We start from the raw sequence: 18,905 nt of genomic DNA, 5'->3' as shown, positions 1-18,905 counted from the left end.
GAAAGTATAATTCAATTATAAGCTTTGATTTATTTTGCTGACAAAGATGAGTTTGTACATTCAAAAATAAAAAGAAAATTTTTATGCACGAATTGTATTATCGGTCTTTGAGATTAGTTTAAATTACAAATTACTCCATGTGGTTAAAAAGTTTTTAAGAGGTTATTGTGATAAATTATAACTACGAATCATTATTTGAAAACCAACACGTGTTTATTTTAAAAAATTAATCTTTAAGACATTTTTTTGCTTTTCCACGTCGAATTGGGGTCGGCCATGTAGGACACACCTGGCAGGTAGTAACCCACGTCAGTTGGGTACAGTAACTATTTACGATTTACTTTTTCTCCGACTTTTACCCCGATTTTCAGATGCGTCCCCTCTCAGCCATTATCGCACACCTTCCTGAATCCTGGGTTCTGGAACTCATCGTCTTCCTCTGGGTTCGTGAAACTCATCTTCTTCCTCAGTTCATCGCCTTCCTCACGATTCACGCCGTTCAGTCCTGAAACCAATTTTTTTCCCTGCAATCCCATCTACAGATTCCCCGTTTTCCCATCTACTTTTTTTTCCCTACAATCCCATCTACAGATTCCCCGTTTTCCTCCTGACGTGGATTATTACTTGCCAGGTGTGTCCTATATTATGGCCAACCCCAAAACGGCGTGAAAAAAAAAAAAAAAAAAGTCTTAAAAGTAATTTTTTCTAAAAGACGACGTGAAAAAGCCAAAAAAATGTCTTAAAATTAATTTTTTTTAAGACACGTGTCATATTCATATTTAGTGTGACGTAACTAACTAACGGAATCTGTTAACTTGGTAGATAGAAAATAGATTCAGAAAGTGATTCGTAATTATAATTTACCACATGAACTTCTTATGAACTTTTTAAACCAAATTGATTGATTTGTAATTTAGGCCAACTTAAAAAATCAATAGTGTAATTTTTTCTTTTTAAACTTAAATTTATTTAACAAGTGTTTAAATAAGTAGTAGCGTCACCTAAAATTTAGGGTCCGTTTGGGTTTGCGGTTTCAAAAAGTGCAATTTAAAAATAGCGATTTTAAAATGTGCGATTTAAAAAAATGATTTTTAAAAACGCAGTTAAGCGTTTGGCAAAATCGCAGTTTGACCTTTAAAATCGCAGGTTAGCCTTTTAAAATACTGCGTTTTCAAAAAAGCACCCCATTGCCTGCGATTTGAATAAGCATTTTTTTGCATTTTCAAATCGCAATTTTTTAAAAACGCAGTTTTCAAACGGTTCATTTTCTCTAATTTGGTTTAAAATCATATCTTTTCTCTATAAAATCGCAATTCCAAACGCACCCTTAGATAGTTAGATTATGCAACTTATATAAAAGCCAAAGCATTACATGAAGGGTTATTTAACTTGTTTAAGAAAACAACCAACTCAAAAGTCAAATCAATATTCAATAAATAGTTTCCAAAATTGCAAGGAATACATATATCAGCACCTACAAAACTAGCCAATATTGGAAGAACAATGATTTTATTAATTTCAAAACCTTCTTGTTACCAACAAAACAAAAACCTTTTGTGTGTCTTCAAGAAACTTTTATATTTGAATAAAATTTGACCCTTTACATGTTGAAGCATTTTTAAGTGCTTCAAAGAAGGTTTGGCCTATTCAATTAATTGAAGTCCTTAAAAGTTAACCGTATAAAATGACGAAAATACATTGAACTTTCATGGAGTTCTATTAATATCAAGTTGATGAAAGGAACTGCATTTTAGAATTCAGAAAAAAAAAAAATAAAAAAAATAACAAGGAATAGAAATAGATTGAACAATTGGAAACCTTCGCAGTAGACGGTTGTACAATTGTTATATAATTGGAATGATGTGACATTTAAAATCAGTTATTATTATTATTTTTTTACAAGTACTGTTTTTTATTCTGATATCATCAAGTTGTATGGCAGTCGTATAGCAATCTACTAAATAATTTGATTCTTAAAAATTTGAAAAATGATATTTTGTCTTCGTACAAATCTTAAAAAAATAAAAATAAAAATAAAATAAAATATCTCGGCCCCCTCAAAATTATGAAAGGCCTCCAAAATCTCAAAATTTTAAAGTAGCTTAAGCTATAAATATAGGCAAAATTCTGTTTATATGTAAGTAAGGAGCACATGGGCAGGACTCCAAAATCTGTTTATATGCTTCTGATATTCATTATCTTCATCTTCATTACAAGTGTGGGTGAGTAATTTCAAATCCTTTTGTTACAAAATTAATCTTTGTGTCATTCAGCTTGTTCATGTATACAATTTTCACTGTATTATTTGAAATTATGCATTCTTTTGTTGTTATCTATAGCAATAGAAGAAGAGATTTCCCATAAATATTGCTGGCGTTTGAGCACAACATGGTATAAAAGATGTCGATTGACACTACACTGTGATACAAAATGCAAAGAATTGGAGCAAGCCGATCACGGAGCATGCGGGCGGTCTTCTTTGTAGTCCTTTAAACGTAAATGTTACTGCGGCTTCAAGTGTTGAAATATGAGATATGATACGTTTATAATCTTTGTACAATTCCCGTCCAACCTTTTTTCAAAGTAGCCATTGAATATGTTTTCCTATATGTGAGTCATATATATGTCTAATGGTTGATTTTTTTTTAAAAAAAAAATGTTGAAAAAAAAAATTATTGAAATTGGATTGGAATTGTACAAAAGTTGTAAATGTATCGTATCTTATTGATTATAGGCAATTTGAAACAGGGGAGAATGGGTTGTTTTTGGAGGTGCTATGTGAATTTTTCACATGTAAGTCTTATGGTGCGTTTGAGTATTGAATATTTCGAATATGAATAATATTCTGAATCTGTTTGTGAATTTCGAGGTAATGAAAATGTGTTTGGATGTTGAATAAAATTCAGATTTTTTTTGAATATGTGTTTGGGTGTTGAATTTTGAGATTGAAAAAAAAAATGTTTTTTAATGATAAAAAGTGATTGGAAATGATTAGATTGTATGAAAAGTTGTGTATAATGATTGGTGTTATGAAAATAAGTGTTAAATTTTTGAGATTGAAAAAAAATATATTTGAAAAATTGTAAATAATGATTGGTATGATGAAAATTAATCTTGGGAAAAATACCATTTTAGCCTCACAAACTGCCAACGCTTCGACTTTGATCCCCCAAACTACCAAAACCTTTGGAAAAGACCATATTTGACGAAATATTCTCATATTACCCCTGCCACATGTCACTTTTCAATTAAAAAAATAAAACTAATAATAAAAAGAACTAAAAAGAAAAAAGGATTAAAAATTAAAAACTCAAAAAACTAAAATTTTGTTTTTATTTTTATTTTTGACAAAAAAAAAGAAAAAAAAAATGAATGAGGTTTGGGTTAATCAAAAAAAAAAAAAGGCCACTACACTCACAAGAACAATTCGTCCCCTACAAATCATTTCTGCTACACTCACACCCAAAAGCTTATTCCCATCTTTATTTTTTGAGTTTTTTGGTTTTCTTCTCAGGCAAGATCGGTGCCCCCGAACCACCCACCCAAACCACCCGGCACCACCACCCTGGAACACGTCGGCATCGCCACCTCCAAGACAGTCACCGCCAAGCGTCCATTTTCGAAGGCCATGGACGGGCGGCTACTGAGCTCGGGAAAGATTCGGCAGGAACCCACGCACACCGGCGTGGGTTTGAGAGATCCAGCCGGAAATCCAGATCCGTCCGGAAAACCATGCCGTCCAGAGCCCAGATCCATCCATGCGTCCCGATCCAAACCCAGATCCGACCAGAAAACCGCCTAGATCCGGCCGAGCGTCCCTACCCATCATCCCTATCCCGCCGGCCTTCCAAATCCCGTCGTCCCGAGCTTCTTCGCAGGCCGGAAAGAGAGAGAGAGAGAGAGAGAGAGAGAGAGAGTTTTGTTTTTAAAAAAAGAAGAAAAAGTTGGTTTGACTGTTGCAATCAATGCTACCAGTCTGAAAAGCAGGTCGAGCATGTCATCATTTCACGGTTTTCACCTCAAAATTCAAACCATATTCAAGCATCATTCGGGTTTTATTCGGGTTGGTTCCAGGTTCCGGGTTTTTGAAAAAAAACCCAATTGGAATGTTGAAAAACATTCGAACCAAACACACCATAATTACTCTGTTTGGCAACATTATGTTGTATTCAATGAGATATGATATGTATTCATTCTCCAAAAACAATTCATTCTCCCCTATTTTAAATTGCATGTATTCAATGGGATATGATATGTTTATAACTTTTGTACGAACATACTCCTATCAAATTCTAACTTTTTTTTTCAAAAAATCAACCATTGAATATACATAACTCACACGTAGAAAACTCACATAGCACCTCCAAAAACAACCCATTCTCCCCAAATAATCCATTCTCCCCTGTTTCATATTGCCTGTATTCAACGAGTTATGATATGTTTATAACTTTTGTACAACGTACTCCTATCAAATTCCAACAACCTCTTTTTTTTTTTTCTTTTTTTAAATCAGTCATTGGTTGGTGGAGTTTAGGCCTTTCAAGTTTTAAAACCCCCCACCCCCAAAAAACAGAGGAAAAACAAAAGACCCAAAATCTTCTTTTCATTTTTTTCTTTTCAAGAATGCTTTCCAAGTAAAAAATAAAAAATAAAAAAATTTGACCCTTCACATGTTGAATCATTTTGAAGTGATTCAAATAAGGTATTAACATGGAGAAACCGGCTGATCATGGATGTAAAAAAGATTTTGTAATTCTTAAAACCAAGAAAAAAAATAGACAAACTCTTTCGTGTAGCTTCTGGAGTTTATATGCATATTTATTGGTACATGATTGATTTATATACAGAAACAGAGGAGATTCTATTGTAACAGACTTATATTCCAAGATTATTAAAGAGGCAGAAAAATAGTAAAATAAAAAAATAACACAATCACACAAGTTACCAAAATTTCTCCTAAATTGTTCTTCTAAATAGGAGACGATTTAGGAGAAATTAACTATCAAAATGATGAGTACAAAACTGTAATACAAAGAGAGTCACTCAAACTCAAAAGCTCCAATACACTCAAATCTCATTCTCACACAAAAAATAATTAATACACGCGACCGACACTATGAACTGTGACAAAATACAAGTGAGACAAAATAGACTTATCTCTCCCAAAAGGTGCAGCCGAAACTGCTGCTCGGTCCCTCTTCCTCAAGGCTGAACTGCCTTGTTCGCACACCACAGAAGAGGACCGAATGAAGCTGCCTTGCACACTACCGAATGGCCCTTCAGTTTTTACCAACAAAAGGCTTTATCTTTTTTCCTTCACAAAGCTTCTCAAAGAAGCTAGCTTCCAAAGGAAGCTTCTCGAGCCACAGCAAGGAAGTCCATAAAAGAGTGGAGCCTACAGGCTACAGATTCCCAAGAAATATTGCCGCAGGTTGACCAAAACGTACACGGCATCAGCGATGCGTAGACGCGCAAAGCTGTGACAAAATATGCAAAGAACTACCGGAGCATGAGGATCACGGGGGATCACGGGGATGCTTGCCGCTTTGTTTTTGGACCTCTAGTGAAAAATGTTTCTGTTACTTCAGGGTGTTGAATATAGGCAATTTGAAACACAGGAGAATAGGTTGTTGTTATGTTCATTTTAGGATGCTTGTGTTGTGGTCGTTTATCCTGTAATGTTTGTTCTTTTGGATAAATACAAATACAACATTCACGTTGGAGGAACAAAGGGCTTGAGGACGAGCCGGGTGGATAAATTTTGAAGTCTAAGACAATTAATTGAATAGTTGTATGGTAAAAATGCAGTTTCTAGCTGTTGTTACCGGGCACGATAATAACAAATAATATAGAATCGAAAAAAGAGATATAGAGAAAATCAAAACACAGATTTACGTAGTTCGACAATGTGTCTACGTCTACAGGAATGCGGATATATTCCAGTATATAATTTAGGGTTATAGCATAATATATTTATATAAAAACCTTATTGTACAAACATATATAAAAAAACTCTAAAATACCATGTGCCGTACCACGAGAGCACTGCCTCCGCATCGCCACAAAATTCAACTACAAGTGTTTAAATAAGTAGTTGTGCCACGTAAGATTTAGATAATTACATTATACAACTTATATGAAAGCCATAGCATTACATGAAGGGTTATTTAACTTGTTTAAGAAAACAACTCGCACAAAAAGCTAATCAATATTCAATACGTTATCTGAACTAAAAGATCACATAATTGCCCAAGATGTTGCATGTTGGGAAATATTCCCAATAATTAGTAAATGGGTCTGACAACCCAATCTAGACCCATTTACTATTTACGGTCCCAAGAAAAGCCAGCTATATGATCTGTTAACTGGGCCCAATTCACCAAGAAGGCCGGGCCACATGATCCACCGCGCGGCAGAGCCAAGCCCACCCGAAAGTAAAAACTTTTGGAAGGTTGTAACAACGTACAGTAGAGTATAGTTTTGTAATGAAGTTATGTTTTATCTATATGAAGTATAGTTCAGTTATATGCTCTGGTATATATTGTTGATAAAGATGAGTTTGTAGTTTAAAAAATAAAAAGAAAAATTTTATATTTAAATTTCTTCTACTATGAGTGTGTGAATAAGTAGTAGCGCTACGTGAAATTTAGATAATTCCACTGTATAACTTATATAAAAGCTAATCAAATTGCAAGGAAGATACTAGCACCCACGCAACTGGCCATTAAGGGTGCCCTTGTGCTTTATTGCTTTTGCATTAGTTTTCTTTTTCTCTTGATTGCTTCTCATGCTTCATGCTCGATCTTCTCTACGGACATCACTTATTTCATGCTTAATAGTTGCTTTCCCCATCTTTTGTGATGTCTATAGCTTACATCATATCTGCTAGAGCTTTTCATGCAATAGGTTTGTTAAGCGACTTTCAAACCTATTGCATGAAAATTAAAATAATAAAACCGAAACCTAATTTTATTATTTTATTATTTCAAATAAATATATATTTTTATTATTTTATATATATATACCCGGTTATAACCTATAACCGGATATATATATAATTGCTAAAACTTGTAACCGCTCTGGCCGGTTACCGGCCGGCTTTACACCCCTAAATCAAATAAGTCTTATCAAAACTTGTAGAAGCGACGCCTTCTATTTCTTGCAAGGGCGAATAGATTGAACAATGAAAAACCTTTTTAGTAGATAACTATACGATTATTATATAACTTTTAATAAATTTAAAAATTATAAAAATAATAATAATTAAAAACCAAAAATATTAAAAATAAATAAATAAATAAGGGGTGGCCGGCGTTGCCCAAGGAGGTGGCCGACCACCCCATTATTGAACAATCCAGCCACCCCCTTGGCCGATCTAGGGTGGACGAACCACCCCAGTCGGCTTTAGGGGTGGTCCGGCCACCCCCAAAAGGCCAAAAAAAAAAAAAATTAGGGGTTTGGGGGGTGGCCGAACTACCCCCAAAGGCCGAGCCACCCCCCAGATCGGCCATATGGGGTGGTCAAAACCACACCCAAATCCTTGGGAGTGGTCCAGCCACCCCCAAAACTCCTAACTTTTACTTCTATTCATAAAGTTGATGCTGAACAACTTATGATTACAATCTAATTGGGACTCTATGGTTCAAAAATATCAACTACATGCTTCAAGAATGTATATGGTCAAATCACCTATATATTTCTAATCCAAAATGAAAATGGGTTTAACGTTTTGCTAGAAGACCCATGGCTTGGGCCTTGGTGCATGTTGGTCTAAGCATAGTTGGTCGCTGTCGCACCCTATGTTGGCCTAGTGGCACGTGGAGAGCACCTCTCAGAGCCTCCCGTCGTGTGCAGTGTTTCCCCACTGCTTGTTAACGCACGTCATCGTGGCCAGCATGCGCGCGTCCGTGCCCTTCACCACCTCGAAAAGTACATCCATGTTCAACACCAACGCCTCTTCATCAAAAGCTAAAATGGCTATTTTTTATTTTTTTGAAGGGCTAAAATGGCTAATTAGGATAACGTGAATAGTAACGCTATTTAGTAGAGATAATAAAAACTCATATTTTAAAAAAAAAAAATATTTAATAGAGTCTTATAAATAATTAGGATAACGTGGCAGTCAAAATTAGTTCTTAAATTTTTTATTTTTTTATTTTATTTTATTTTTAATTTTTACAAGTGCTGATCTAATTGTTTATTTTCACTGTCACGTCATCAAGTGTATGATAGTCATATAGCAATCTACTAATGCTTCGTTTGTTCTGGCGTAAAATATTTTATGAAAAATATTTTTCGTATTTTTCGGTGTTTAGTGCGACTGAAAATAAATGCCAAGCCAAAAAAAATTTTTGTTAGATCAAAAAAGCTTATTTAGTTTCGAAAAATGATTTAAATTTTTAAACTCCGTAAATCATTTTTCGAGTTTTTGAGTTTTTCTTTCTCAAACCTCTGGACCAACGTCAGACCACCCCCAAGACAGACCTGAGCCACAGCTGGGTCACCACCAAATCACCACGGACCATCATTGAGTCATCCTCAAACCACCATTGAACCACCCTAGACCATCACCGAGCCACCCCAGATCATCACCGAGCCATTCCTAGACCACCATCGAGCTACTCCCGGACCACCACCAAGCCACCCTGGACAACCATCGAGTCACCTTGGACCATCACTGAGCCACCCCCAGACAATAACTGAGTCACTCTCGGACCACCACCGAGTCACCCCAGACCATCACTGAGCCACCCCCGGGCCACCGCTAAGCCACACTGGACCATCACCAAGCCACCCGCAGACCATCACCGAGCCACCCCCAGGCCACTGCTGAGCCACCTTTAGACCATTTCTAAGCCACCCCCAAACCACCGTCAAGCCACCCTACACTATCACCAAGTCACCCCCGAACCACCACTAAGCCACCCTCGGATCATCGTCAAGTCACCCGCAGACCACTACTAATCCACCCTAGGATCACCACCGAGCCACCCCTGGACCATCGTCGAGCTCCTTAAACCACCATCAGATCACCACCTAGCCACACCTGGACAACTGCCAAACCACCCGGAACGACTACGAGACACCCATGGACCACCACCAAGCAATTATTTTTTATTAATATTTTTATATTGTGAATAAATATTGATTTTTATAGGTTAGTATGATTGAATGAAAATATATATAAAAAAAATATATGTGTGTGTGTGTGTGTGTGTGATTTTCTGTTCGCACTAAACACCGAAAAATGTTTTTTACGGAAAATATTTTCCTAAAAAATGATTTTTCTAAAAATATCTTACAACATTTGGAAATTCTTCAATCTACAAATTTGCTCTGGCATCTCTTTTAACCCACCCCAAAAAAACAGAGGAAAAAACAAATGACCCAAAATGTTCTTTTCATTTTCATCTCTTATTTTTTAGGAAAAATATACATACCTCCATCAAACTACTATTTTATTGTCAATGTCCCCATCAAGGCCAACAAAAAAGACAAAAATAATCTTAAATTTTTCAATAAGACAAAAATATTTTTATAAAAATCGAAAAAAAAAACAAAAAGAAAATTAAAATTATTTTTTTTGCTTTAAAAAAAAATTTAAAACAAAATTTAAATAATAATTTTGAAAAATAAAATAAAAACATTTAAAGAAAATGATCACCTTGGTTTTTTTTATTATTATTTTTTTCAGTTTCTAGAAAAATAAAATAAAAAACCAAAATTAATTATCTTGGTATATATATATATTTTTGTTTTTAAGTTTTATAGATTTTTTTCTAGTTTTTAATTTTTTGTTATAATTTTTTAAGATTTTTTTAAAAAAATATTTATGAAATGTATTTCTGTCATTGGGAGGACATTGACATTGTGTTAATAGTTTAGGGAGGTGGAGGTCAATAGTTCGAATTCCCCATGCCCCCTCTTGTGTGGACATGTAAAAAAAAAAATAGTTTATGGAGAAAATTGATACAATTGATAGTTTGAAAGAATATTAACAACATGGTGGTAATTTGAGTAGGGTATGTGTATTTTCCTTTTTTTTTCTCCAACACTTTCCAAGTTAAGAAAGGCTTATAAGGAACAAGTTCACACAAATAACATACATGTCTCTAAGGGATAGTTTAATCAGTTGGGAACCACGCCTCATGAAGTCGAGGTCACTAGTTCGAATCCTCCTCTCCCCTCTTGTGTGGACATGTAAAAAAAAAACAAAAAACAAAAAACAAATAACATACCATAAAGGGTAATTTAACTTGTTTAAGAAAACAACTAACACAAAAGCCAAATTAATATTCAATAACTAGTTTGTAAATTGCAAGAAATATATCAGCACCTACAAAACTAGCCAATATTGGAAGAACGGTGGTTTTATTATTTTCAAAACCTTGCTGTCACAAACAACACAAAAACTTATCTATAATTTTTTTTTTATTTAAAAAAAACACTTTTATATTAGAACACAATTGGACCCTTTACATGTTGAAGCATTTTTAAGTGGTTCAAAGAAGGTAATAACGAGCCCTAGCATGGAGGAAACCAGCCGATTACTGTTTGGCCGATTCAGTTACTGTCACAGAAACTCATGAGGTCCACTTGGAGTCCCTAAAAGTTAATTGTATAAAATGAAGAAAATATATTCAGAAGAAAGAACAAAAAAGAAATGAAGGGAAAGGCAAATGAATTGTTTATTTCCCGATCAAGACAACAAACAAGTCTTATCTATTTTCAAAAAAAAATCTGAAAATGCTATTTTGGCCTTCCTACAAATCTTTTTTTTAAACAAAAATCCTTCTGACCCCTCAAAAGTATGAAAGAAAAAAACATCTTAATCCCTCCAAAATCTCAAAATTCTGAAGTAGCTTAAGCTATAAATATAGGCAAACTTTGTTATTGATTGGCATAAGTAAGGAGCACATGGCCAAGACTCCAAAATCTGTTTATATCCTTCTTATATCCCTTATCTTCATCTTCATTACAAGTGTGGGTGGGTAATTTCAAATCCATTTGTTACAAAATTAATCATTCTGTCATTCAGCTTGTCCATGCATATACTACTTTCAGTCTTTCACGGTATTATCTAAAACTATGCATTCTTTTGTTGTGATATATAGCAATAGAAGAGATTTCCCAAAAATATTGTTGGCGTTTGAGCAAAACATGGCATAAAACATGTCGATGGACGCTACTCTGTGACCAAAAATGCACAAAATTGGAGCATGCGGATTACGGAGCATGCAGGAAGTCTTCTTCGTGGTCAATTAGTCATAAATGTTACTGCCTCTTCAAGTGCTGAATATGAGATGTGATACGTTTACGATCTTTGTACAACTCCTGTCCAACCTTTTTTCAAACTAATCATTGAATGTATTTTTTTACATATGAATCTTAAATATTTAATAATTGATTTAAAAATAAACAATAAAAGAATTGTTGAAATTGGATAGGAATAATACAAAAGTTATAAACGTATTATATCATATCTCGTTGATTATGGGCAATTTGAAACAGGGGAGAATGGGTTGTTTTTAGAGGTATTATGGGAGTTTATATATATGCGTTTTAGGATGCTTGTGGTCGTTGTTTTATCCTGTAATGTTTGTTCTTTGGATAAATATGTTTCCACCTTGCCTGTTTCTTCAATATATGTTAAGGAAATTTGGGGGTTTTGCTAGAAGACCCACGGCTTGGTGTTGGTCTAACCATGGTTGGTTGTTGTCACACCCTATGTTAGCCTAGTGGCATGTGCAGAGCACCTCTCAAAGCCTCCTGTTGTGTGTAGTGTTTCTCTACTGCTTGTTAACGCACGCCATCAAGGCCAGCATGCGCTCATCCATGTCCTTTACTACCCTGAAAAGTACATCTATAGATTTTTCGGTGTTTGGTGTGACTGAAAATAATAATTAAACCGCAAATGCACAAATGTTTTCGGTTTGATAAAAAAAAAAATTCCTTTAATTTCAGAAAATGATTTACATTTTTAAATTCCATAAATTATTTTTTAAGTTTAAGTTTTTCATTTTCAAAGCACTGGACCATCGTTGGACCATCACCAAGACAAACCCGAGCCACCGCTGGGTCACCACAAATCACCATGGACCATCACCGAGCCACCCCCAGTTAGCTGCCAATCCATCCTAGACCATCCTCGAACCCCCACCAAGCCACCCTGGACTACCGTCGAGCCACCCTGGATGGCTGGACCATCATCAAGCCACCCCCGGACTATCACTGAACTACTCTTGGACCACCACTAAGCCACCATTGGACCATCATTAAGCCACTCCCAGGCCCCCGCTGAGCCACACTGGACCATCACCAAGCCACCCCCAGACCACTGCCAAGCCACCCTTGGACCATTTCTAAGCCACCCCCAGACCACCATTGAGCTACCCCCGGAACACCACCAAGACACCTCCAAACCACCATCAATCCACTCTAGGACCACCACTGATTCACCCTAGGATCACCATTGATTCACCCTAGGACCACCACTGAACCACCCTCGGATCATCACCAAGCCATCCTCAAACCACCACCAAGCCACTCCCAAATCATCGTCGAGTCACCCGAGACCATTATCGAGGCACTTTCAGACCATCACCGAGCCACCCCGGACCATCACTGAGCAACTCGAGACCATCACCGAGCCACCCTCAAACCATCACCAAGCTACCCTCGGACTATCACAAAGCCACTCCCGAACCATCATCGAGCCACACCTGGACGATCGTCGAACCACCCCGAACCACCACCAAGACACCTATGAACCACCCTCAGACCACCACCAAGCAATTATTTTATATTAATATTTTTATATTGTGAATAAATATTGATTTTTATAGATTAATATGATTGAATGAAAATATAAAAAAGTATATGTGATTTTCCGTTCGTACCAAATACCAAAAAATGTTTTCCGTCTAAAACATTTTCCTTAAAAATAATTTTCTTGAAAATATCTTACAACGAAAAATATTTTACATCGAAACAAACAAAACATAAAGAGCATTACAGTAACATTTCGGAGCTATTATGTGAGTTTTTCAGTACGTGCATTTTAGGATGCTTGTGGTCGTTTATTCTTTTGGATAAACAAAATTTCAACTTACCTGTTTTATCCATATATATGTTCAAAAAATTTGGGATTTCTCTTGCAAATGAAATAAATGCATTATTAGGTTTTAAGAGAACTACTAGGCAAAGTCTATATTAGGTAGCTTTCGGCAAAGCAAAGAATTAATTAAGACAATCGTGAATGGTACAATTTGTTTCAATCTATTCAGTTTGGTAAATTTTGTAAAATATAAAACATGTTCTTAAGTTTCTAGTTTTGCATCCTAAAAAATACTACAAAATAATTTCATAAAAAGCTAAAACACGATTACTTTATGTGGCTTGAGAATTGAGAATTTTCAATTGAAAAATTGGACTTGTAGTATCCTTAATTTGACAACTTGTAATAAGTGGCGGAGCTAAGGTTTTGGTTTAGAAGGCAACCCACCATCCCTTGGTAGATAGTATTTTCTACTCTCAACTTATTTGCACGACCTCTAATAATCAGTGTCACTTTAATGCAAATAGTGACGCTAGAAATTACATTTGGCGTTGAAATGTCAACCAACCCTTGGATCGGTCATTATTTATTAAAAAAAAAATGAAAAATCAAGAGTTGGTTGGAACTATCACATTAACATTGTGGGATAAACCTAATATATAACATTACTATGAAATTAAAGATCTTGATGTTGTGAATCTTCTGCATGCCTCCATCTTTTAATATTTTTGCCCATTGTAAACCAAAATCCTAATTCCACCATTAATTGCATGTAGTATAGATATGTCACATGTAGCAACTTTTGGAAGGTTGTATAGACAATAGAGTATAGTTTTGTAATGAAGTTATGTTTTATCTATATGAAGTATAGTTCAGTCATATGCTCAGGTATATATTGTTGAAAAAGACGAGTTTGTAGTTTAAAAAATAAAAATAAACACTTTTCCAAGTTAAGAAAGGCTTATAATGAACAAATTCAAACAAATAACATACCATGAAGGGTTATTTAACTTGTTTAAGAAAACAACTAACACAAAAGCCAAATCATTATTCAATAAATAGTTTGCAAATCAATTGTTTATTTCCCGATGAAGACAACAAATAATCTGAAAATGCCATTTTTGCCTTCCTACAAATCTTTCTTCTTTTTTTTTTTCAAAAAAAAAAAAAAAAAAAAAAAAAAATCCCCTTCTGGCCCCTCAAAAGTATGAAAGAAAAAAAGCATCTTAATCCCTTCAAAATCTCAAAAATCTGAAGTAGCTTAAGCTATAAACATAGGCAATTTTTGTTATTGGTTGGCATAAGTAAGGAGCACATGGCCAATACTCCGAAATCTGTTTATATGCTTCTTATATTCATTATCTTCATCTTCATTACAAGTGTGGGTGAGTAATTTCAAATCCTTTTGTTACAAAATTAATCATTGTGTCATTCAGCTTGTTCATGTATACTACTTTCATTGTATTGTCTGAAACTATGCATTCCTTTGTTGTGATATATAGCAATAAAAGAGATTCCCCAGAAATATTGCTCGCGTTTGAGCACAACATGGCATAAAACATGTCGATGGACGTCACACTGTGACAAAAAATGCAAAGAATTGGAGCATGCGGATTACGGAGAATGCAAGCTGGCTTCTTATCGGTCCTTCAGTGAGAAATGTTATTGCATCTTCAAGTGTTGAGTATGAGATATGATATGTTTACAATTTTTGTACAACTTTCGTCCAACCTTTTTTCAAACTAATCATTGGATTTGTTTTCTTACATATGAGTCATATATATCCAATAATTGATTTATATATTTTTTTTTTTGAATAAATAAATTATCAGAATTAGATAGAAGTTGTACAGAAGTTGTGAACACATCATATCTCATTGATTATAGGCAATTTGAAACAATGGAGAATGGGTTGTTTTTGGAGGTACTATGTGAGTTTTCCATATGTGCGTTTTAAGATGCTTGTGGTCGTTGTTTTATCTTGTACTGTTTGTTCTTTCGGATAAATATATTTTCAACTTACTTGTTTCATCCATATATGTAAAGGAAATTTGGGGGTTTCTCTTGTGTATGGTTCTAAAAGTTCATATTTACTTCTATTCATAAAGTTGATATGTACCACATCGAAGCTGAGCAACTTATGATTACAATCTTATTGGGACTCTATGTTTGAAAAAATATCAACGAGATGCTTCAAGAATGTAGTCAAATCCCCTATTTCTAATCCAAAATGAAAATGGGTTTAAGGATTTGCTAGAAGACCTAGGGTTTGGTGTGGGTCTAAGCATAGTTGGGTTACCACATATGAATGTAGATGAACCGCAAAATGCATTTGGTTAGCCATTATACATAGTCATTCAAAATGCATAAGCCATTATGAATACTTATGAAAAATGATTGTGTACCTTTTATTTTAATTTCTTTATAAACCCTAAAACCCACATGATAATTATATGAGTGTCCATGTAATATAATATAGGTAAAAAAAAAATTAATAATTAGAAAACACTTGAAGTACTAAAAGTTTTTATTATAATTTTTTTTTAGAGTCTATGGTTGACAAGTTAATCACTTACTAATTAAATTGATAAGTCATAGTTGTTTTTCAATTATTAATCGTTATGCCTATTTGTAAAGAACTTAATTGTAGTAAAAATTATAGTATCTTTATTATCATTAAAAAAATAAATAAAATTAAGCAATAAAATTTAACATGCAAATTTAATTATTTAGTAAATGACATAATAAACATCGTGTTAATCTATAAAAGATTTGTAATAAAAGCGATAATACTCCTAATAACACATACTAATGTTGACTATTCCCAACTCTTACAATCTATTTCTTTTTTCTTTTTATTTAATTGAGATAGAAAAAAGGGTTGCAAGGGAGGACAATCTAACTTTGTGTGTTTATTATGTTTTTCAATTAGTCCCTCTATTTCATTGAATTTTCTAGCATAAAAAAATATAAAATTTTAGTCATATCCTAAAAATTTATCAAAAACTTTTTAAAAAATATCTATAAAAAAAGAATGAAAAACAAACGGGTAAAATCGAGAGGTGGTCAGACCGATGGTCACCTTGAGAATTCGTCCATCATCACTCATCATTAGGTTTTTTTTTTTAAAAAAAAATAATAAAAAAAAAAAAATTGTTAATTCTTATTTTATTGATATAATTGAGATTTCATATTAAAAAAAAGAAAAAAAAATAAGAAAAATAAGAAAGAAAGAAAAAAAAAAGAAACTGACTAGAAAGATTGAAAACCTAATGAGTGATTTGATATGGTCCTGAACTCAATATAGTGATATGATAACTATACATTTTTAAAAAATCATATTGCTCAAACCTTACATCCAATAAAGCACTCCCATAACTTCGAGTTTTTTCCTTAACATTATTTAGGAAGCTGTTTCTAAGATAACATTGTCTTGTCTCTCATGAATATGGACTTAATTGATACATTTAGTAGTTTAATCTTGAGTTGTATTTAATGGTGTATATGATGGTAAAAGAATAAAAAATAAAAAACTCAATTTTTATAGCAGTCCAAAAAAAAAAATTAGCTACCAATAAGCACACATTAGTAATGGGTCATGATTGTCATATCTGGATATTGCACTTCGATTATGATCTTTCTCTTAACAAAACAAAGGGGCATTTAAACATGTTTGGATTATCTAAAAATGCAATTGGGATGGATTTAGGATAATGTTGGCAAAAAGAGAAATGTTATATACTGTAAATTCATTTCACTCTTATATTTTTATTGGGTTAATGAGGCAGTGTCCATCAGCCACCAAGAATTGATGAGTATTGCCACATCAGCTTAATAAGATGTGAATATAGTATGTAATTGTTGGTACAGTTTCCAGTATGGTGACGTGTCTCCAATTGATTCACTTATATTTTATGACTGCAACATAAACGATTATTGTCATGAAATGTGAACTGCCATGTAAATTTATAGAGTTGCAATAGTGTATATTTTAGAGATTGTCGTGATAAGTGACATTTAGATGGTTAGTTTATAAACGTGATAAGTATCATGTTAACAATAATATATTAGTCCATATTTTAGTGGCTAACATAATAAGTCTCAACCAACCCTTGGATTAGTCATTATTTAAGAACAAAAAAAAAAAAAAAAAATCAAGCGTTAGTTGGGACCGTCACATTAACATTGCGGGATAAACGTAGTATATAACATTACTATGAAATTAAAGATCTTAATGTACGTTGTGAATCCTATGCACCCTTCCATCTTTTAATATTTTTGCCCATTGTAAACCAAAACCTAATTCCACCGCTACTTGCATGTAGTATAGATATGTCACATGTAGCAACTTTTGGAAGGTTGTAAAGACAATAGAGTATAGTTTTGTAATTAAAGAAGTTATGTTTTATCCATATGAAGTATAGTCCAGTTATATGCTCTGGTATATATTGTTGATAAAGACGAGTTTGTAGTTTAAAAAACAAAAATAAACACTTTCCAAGTTAAGAAAGGCTTATAATGAACAAGTTCACACAAATATCATACCTTGAAGGGTTATTTAACTTGTTTAAGAAAACAACCAACACAAAAGCCAAATCAATATTCAATAACTAGTTTGCAAATCAATTGTTTATTTCCCGATGAAGACAACAAATAATCTGAAAATGCCATTTTTGCCTTCCTACAAATCCTTTTTTTTTAAAAAAATAAAAATAAAAATCCTTCTGGCCCCTCAAAAGTATGAAAGAAAAAAAAAACATCTTAATCCCTCCAAAATCGAAAAATTCTGAAGTAGCTTAAGCTATAAATATAGGCAATTTTTGTTATTGGTTGGCATAAGTAAGGAGCACATGGCCAAGACTCTAAAATCTGTTTATATGCTTCTCGTATTCATTATCTTCATCTTCCTTACAAGTGTGGGTGAGTAATTTCAAATCCTTTTGTTACAAAAATAATCATTGTGCCATTCAGCTTGTTCATGTATACTACTTTCATTGTATTGTCTGAAACTATGCATTCTTTTGTTGTGATATATAGCAATAGAAGAGATTTCCCAGAAATATTGCTCGCGTTTGAGCACAACATGGCATAAAACATGTCGAGTGACACAATTCTGTGACAAAAAATGCAAAGAATTGGAGCATGCGGATCACGGAGCATGCAGGCGGTCTTCTTTGTGGTCCTTCAGTAATAAATGTTACTGCCTCTTCAAGTGTTGAATATGAGATATGATATGTTTACAATCTTTGTATAACTCATGTTTAACCTTTTTTCAAACTAATTATTGAATTTATTTTCTTACATGTGAGTCATATATATCTTAGATAGGAGTTGTACAAAAGTTGTAAACGTATAGTATATATCTCGTTGATTATAGGCAATTTGAAACAGGCGAGAACGGATTGGTTTTAGAGATACTATATGAGTTTTCCATATATGCGTTTTAAGATGTTTGTGGTCGTTGTATATATTATCCTGTAATGTTTGTTCTTTTGGATAAATATGTTTTCAACTTACCTGTTTCATCAATATATGTTAAGGAAATTTGAAGGGTATCTCTTGTGTATGGTTCTAAAAGTTCATATTTACTTCTATTCATAAAGTCGATATGTACCACATCGAAGCTGAACAACTTATGATTACAATCTTATTGGGATTCTATGTTTGAAAAAATATCAACGTGAAAGTTTAAAATCTTGCCTTGCAAAACTTTGTTTTGGAGCTTGTATCTATCATTTATGGAAACAACGAAATGCCCTGTTTCATGGCATTACTCCCAAGTTTAAAAAAGCCATTTCTGGCCAGATTAGATGGGAAGTACGTTCCAGAATCTTGGCAAAAGTTTCGG

The 18,905-nt window shown here is 33.8% G+C and overlaps 3 long non-coding RNA genes across 4 annotated transcripts; all 3 read left to right on the top strand.

The window, feature by feature from the left end:
- Positions 1-1,954: 1,954 nt before the first annotated feature.
- Positions 1,955-4,158, top strand: LOC133859267 (uncharacterized). Its single transcript, XR_009898729.1, has 3 exons — positions 1,955-2,222; positions 2,340-2,793; positions 3,515-4,158. It is a non-coding gene; the product is annotated as an uncharacterized LOC133859267 (long non-coding RNA).
- Positions 4,159-10,818: 6,660 nt separating this feature from the next.
- On the top strand, positions 10,819-15,117 carry LOC133859258 (uncharacterized). 2 transcript variants are annotated; one of them, XR_009898728.1, is made up of 3 exons: positions 10,834-10,987; positions 11,115-11,534; positions 14,560-15,117. It is a non-coding gene; the product is annotated as an uncharacterized LOC133859258 (long non-coding RNA). The 2 variants fall into 2 exon arrangements; XR_009898726.1 differs by lacking the exon at positions 14,560-15,117 and having other exon boundaries at positions 10,819-10,987; positions 11,115-11,677.
- Positions 15,118-17,784: 2,667 nt separating this feature from the next.
- On the top strand, positions 17,785-18,612 carry LOC133859232 (uncharacterized). Its single transcript, XR_009898723.1, has 2 exons — positions 17,785-17,977; positions 18,095-18,612. It is a non-coding gene; the product is annotated as an uncharacterized LOC133859232 (long non-coding RNA).
- Positions 18,613-18,905: the final 293 nt, after the last annotated feature.

This window comes from Alnus glutinosa, chromosome 1 (assembly GCF_958979055.1).
Source record: "Alnus glutinosa chromosome 1, dhAlnGlut1.1, whole genome shotgun sequence".
Lineage (NCBI taxonomy): Eukaryota > Viridiplantae > Streptophyta > Magnoliopsida > Fagales > Betulaceae > Alnus > Alnus glutinosa.
This window is presented reverse-complemented; position numbering and strand designations above follow the sequence as displayed.